At 39.6% G+C, this 5,264-nt stretch overlaps 1 long non-coding RNA gene across 5 annotated transcripts; it reads left to right on the forward strand.

The window, feature by feature from the left end:
* The first annotated feature begins 785 nt into the window (after nt 1–785).
* On the forward strand, nt 786–4,086 carry LOC125552471. Of its 5 annotated transcripts, none has more exons than XR_007303622.1 (5): nt 786–1,056; nt 1,162–1,266; nt 1,368–3,309; nt 3,632–3,827; nt 3,922–4,086. It is a non-coding gene; the product is annotated as an uncharacterized LOC125552471 (long non-coding RNA). The 5 variants fall into 5 exon arrangements; XR_007303625.1 differs by having other exon boundaries at nt 1,368–2,463; nt 3,250–3,827; XR_007303623.1 differs by having other exon boundaries at nt 1,368–2,116; nt 2,339–3,827.
* The last annotated feature ends 1,178 nt before the right edge of the window (nt 4,087–5,264 follow it).

Here is a 5,264-nt window from a genome sequence, read left to right on the forward strand (position 1 = left end):
ATGTGTATTTTTCATGCACATTGTACATTATTTATACACATATGAAACATTTATTCTTATACACTGTTACCTTGTCTAAATAAATGATTAACATTTTTTATATATACGTGTTTAAGGTCGCTTTTTTCATACATGCTGTACATTTTTTCTATATATGTAGAACATTTTTTGCACACTTTTTAAATACATGATTGCCAAATTTTTTGAACTTGCTTTTTTTGCATTTGTTTAATATGCATTAAATTTTGTTTTTTCAATATGTGCCAAACATTCTTAAATGTCACTAACATTTCTTGTGAATGCCATAATTTATTTTTGAAAATTACGCTAACAATTTTTTTTACATTGCACTAACATTTTAAAACTTCATGATTTAGAAAAAAAAATTGTATGTATTTACATTATTTCTAAAAAATACAAATAAAAAAATAGATCAAACAAGTGAATGGAAAAACTGACAGAAACGAACGAACAGAAAATAAAAGCCTACATCTGTGTCCCTAATGACGGCCAGTAATGCGTTCCTTGAGGCTCCCGTTACTATCCCATAGTTAGATTCACGTCTAAACCTGAGCTCTCTCAGAGCTCAGGCAATTTGGGCCGTCCGATCAAAATCCACTCGCGACACAGACCGTCGGATCTCGATCCAAATCGCTGTGGGTCGTTGGATATTTACCCGATCAACTTAGCCGTCGGAATGTAATATCCTTGCTCCCACCAGGGCATTTTGGTCATTTCATATATGGGTATAAAACTGCAGCAGCACCGTGAGTGGAAAACCTAGCCGTCTCCTCCCGCACTCGCGCCCCTCTATCCTCTTCCTCCCCCACCTCGCGCCGCCACCCTTGCCTCCTCCCGTCCCGTCGGACGTCTTCCTTCCCTCCCGCATGCCGTCCTCCACCTCTTGCATCTCATCCGCATCGAACCCTAGAAACCGATGAGGAGGCCGAGCCGCCATCCGCCGCCGGCCGTCGACACCTCCTGTTCGACCACATAGAGGGAGCACCAGACTATCGTCCTTGCGTTCGTGCTCCTCCAGGAAGAAGACGACCCAAGGTGAGCCGCATCCGATCCATCTTGCGGAGGTAGCGGTGAGCGCTCTCTCCACTCCCCCCTCACTCTCTCTCTCTCTCTCTGACCATTGTTTCTCCCGAACTGCAGGAGACGAATGAGTTGGGCTCGGATGTTGCTGGCCGCCGGTTGTCTGCAACAGGAATGCTCCCCTGCCACGACTTTCTCACAGGTCCTTCCTTTCGTATCTTCAAGGTATATTGATTCTTCAAGTTAGATCGAGTCTGTTCCATATGCATATATACAACCAGAATCTATTCACAACAAGCTGGGTTTGAAGTATGCTTTTGTTCCAGTTGCCGAGTTGAAGTATCACCCGGGTTTCTGTGACGATCTTCTGAGGTGGAAATGCTCTGTTTCTACAAACTGCAGGCGCAATCTCGTATTGTATTGTTAGTGGTGATTCAGGCTAATTTTTCTCTTTATGCCCTGATATTTCTTTTTAAGTTAGACATTACAATCTTAGAAGCCTTCCATGACAAAGATAGCCCTTTGTAAATTTTGCTTCTACAAGTATACTTTTGATGGCCATGCCCCCTGATTGTCAGTATATATTTGGCTTATGTCAGTATACTCTACATAATATGTCTGGATGGGTGTTCTTATATGAGATATTTGTGGTAAGTAGTTAAATCACTCCTACGGAGTGTATATCTATTTTAACCTAGTTTGAGGAATGACCAACCGGATGGCTTCTGCAACTTTTGGTTCAATTCTTGGTTATTTCATCCTCACCACATGATGTTTGTTGTTTATTCTTCTTACCCGCATCGTACATCTGGTTAATGTTGCTATATTAGCCAATCTATTTTGGCATATGCAGTGCATCTCTACCTATGTTTACGTGTCATCCTTGCCTTACTAAGTTACCATGGAAACACTCAGGTGTTGTTTTCTCCCATGTATATATGTATATGTAGATGCCCTCTACTTTGGCACCATCATCTGGGAGGGGTTTGTACTAATGATGGCCCTATAAAGCACACCAACTTTGTTTTTCTTGATGCACAAGTGCCTTTCTGGCCTTTCCTCTTTATCTTCCTTGGTGAGTCTTTTGTCTCTTTAACTGGGCCTTTAAACATGTGGTTACAATCGTATTCGTATGTTTTGGTGGTTCGGAATAGTAGTATCTAGCACCGTGATAATCCTGCATACTGATTATCCCTTTTTTGATAATTGTCTTTAGCTTTGTATATCAAACGATTCAACATTTTCGTTTGTATTCTAGGCAATTTACTAATTATAAAAACAAATCTTACAATTGCAGTCTTACAAACAGTTCATGAGGCTTCCTGCAATATTTCTTTTTTGCACGTATCTATGAAACTATAGTTGTTCCGCTGTTTTCCCCATGTTAGGCCAAGCGGACCAATGGCAATCTTAACCTCATAGGTTAGTCTTATTCCTTAATTTATTTCATCATTTTTCTGATTTAGATACTATAAATTAGTCATGCATTCTTAAAGATTGAAATGCTGGTCCAGGGAAAACATCTGGTTAGTCGACATGAACCTCATGTTTGATTGAGTTTGAAATCTAATGGAACAAAAACTAGCGATGTATATAGTTGAATTAAAGTATGGAGAACCCCATTCAGTTTGAGGCAATAAATAAGGTCCCATATTTGATAAATTTGCTTGATTTCTCATGTTACTTACTGTAGCTCTTAAATAAGATCTTGAGATGTAATTTTAGAAAATAGTTGGTACTCACATGTTTGCTTTCCCTGCTACCGTCTTGCTTTCCCTGCTACTCACTTTCTTTCTTAATAGTGTAATTGTCTTTGCTTCATCTGTATAGATGCTAGCTATTTTATTATGAGTTGCTGCTACAAGAGAACTAATGGTTGATTGCTATATTCACCCTTCCTCACTTTCATCTATATATGTCGTTGCTTTTTCATTCTTGCTGAGTGGGTCAATTACATTTGATGAACAAGCTGCATATTCCTTTTTATACCATTGTGCTCTATTTAGTTTTGCTTCCATCAACCAATAACTGATTGGGTGGCATGCCATGAAAATGGCGAAGAAAAGCAGTGTGTAAAATATTAGAAAGAAAAGCAAAAAGGTCCATGGAAAATATTAAACTTCTCCCTGTTTTATTTATATCGGCAAGAACTTGGGCATGATTCCTTCTTCCCCTGAATACTAAGCTTATTTATTTTCTTGGTGTTAGATTACTAATGTGGAGAAATATAATTCTTATTGATGGTTGCTCGATGGCGTTGAGCATCATGTAAGGTCATTAGAAGTCATAGATGGATCAACATATTCTTCCGCTGCTAATTAGCATGTTTGGTCTATTTTATTTCAAACATATATATTATTCACCAAGGCACCTGCCTACTTTCATAATGATGTTATAACGTTAGGCGTTAGGTCATTAGAAGTCATAGATGAATCAACATATTCTTCCGCTGCTAATTAGCATGTTTGGTCCATTTATTTCAAACATATCTATGACTCACCAAGGCTCCTTCCTACTTTCATGATGATGTTATCCCATAGTTACATTGGTGTCTGAAAGTGAGCCTTCTCTTAACTCACTTTATCTGCAGTAAATGAAACCTAGAGGTGGAGGGGTTTGGATGATCTGTAGTCAAAGGATACCATCGAACAAGTGGATGCGCAATGGCGCAAGGAGGGTCTCCCCGGAGCAGAGGTAGAGGATGTTACCAGTTGCATCTCTCTCTGACCTGAAGCCCACCTTGGCATGGATGTGACCAGCGTTGATCCCCAACATTGGCAAGCACTGTAAGGTCCCTCTTCTTATGTTTCTGGTGCACATATACCACATATGTTCATATGTACAGTGCTAAAATGCTTTATTAACCAATTACTTCTGCAGCTTTTTCGTCAGGACTGTACTCATTCAGGGGAAAGTTTAATTAGGACTTCGAAACCTCTTTTGTATCCTTAGACCCAGGTAGATTGTAGACAAAAAGAGAAATTTAAATAAATTGCCCCTTGCACACTAATTCTTAGATCCAGGTTGATTGTTATCTCTTCATTATATCATTATTACTCGCTCCTTCCTACTTATTTTTCAGTGAAGAATTAAATCTGTCATGTTCTTGCACTATTTATTTTTATTTTAGCACCAAAGATATTGTATGGAGTTGCTATTCCTCTAAAGCTTTGTTTTTTCATCATATGAATCTATCCATATGATGCGGAGTCTGGCTGCTCTGAGTTTGATGAGTTCCCTTGTTTCTGCCCATCTGATGATACCGATGGCAACTGCGGTGCAAGCCGCTTTGATGAAGATTTCCTCTTCGACGAGAATGACTGAACTTCAGGCACAAGAAAGGAACTGATGCCCTTTTGGTTTATTACCAAGCTTTGCTTAAGTGTCGTGCTTAGCTTTGGTGCCACTATGAAAGTGTGCTGAATTAGTGCAGTATGCACCTGTCCAACCTTAGTGTAAATTATTTGTAATCAGTACTCTCAACCAGTGTTCTAGATGGATGATAGTAGGCAATGTATATCTCCATAAGACTACTACCCCTTGGCTATCGCGCTGCTAGTCTAGTTGTTTATGCAAACGGGCGCCTGAAGCTCCACACGCTAGGCCGACCCATATGACGTTTTTCTTTCAATGTCTTTAACATCCTAAAAGTTTGCATGGCTATTCTAGTATCGTACCAGCGACCTCTCTCGTCGAGGTAGCATTGTATAACCACCACGCCGCCCGCTAGGATCTAGTAGTTTAAACATCTTCTTTTATTCCTACTTCTCCTTTTTTGTTTTTTGTTTTTCCTTTTTGTTTTTTCCGTAACCACCCACGCCACCCACTAGAACAGGAGCTCCCTTGAACTATCGCTGATAAGATCCAGTGATCGATTTGACTAGGATGGTCCTCTTAAGCGTTTCAACGACTTCGGTTTGGGCAATCTTTGAGAGGTTGCTGGACCGTTTCTTTTTTCTATTTCTTGTTCTGTTTCTTTTTTATTTTCTTTTCTTCTTTCCTGTTTCATTTTTTCTTGGACCCTGATAAGTACCTGACTCGTAGCATGGACACATGATAACTCTGAACATTTTTATGGCAAGTTTAATAACGCGGGGATGACAACTTTTAGTTGTCAAGCATGACAACTTTTGTGCTTCAGTTTATTTTTCACAGAAATTGCCGTATGTCTCTAGAATTTGTCAACCTTACGTGACTGGAATTGCCATCAAATAATGTCAGGG

The sequence above is a fragment of the Triticum urartu genome, chromosome 4, assembly GCF_003073215.2.
Source record: "Triticum urartu cultivar G1812 chromosome 4, Tu2.1, whole genome shotgun sequence".
NCBI lineage: Eukaryota > Viridiplantae > Streptophyta > Magnoliopsida > Poales > Poaceae > Triticum > Triticum urartu.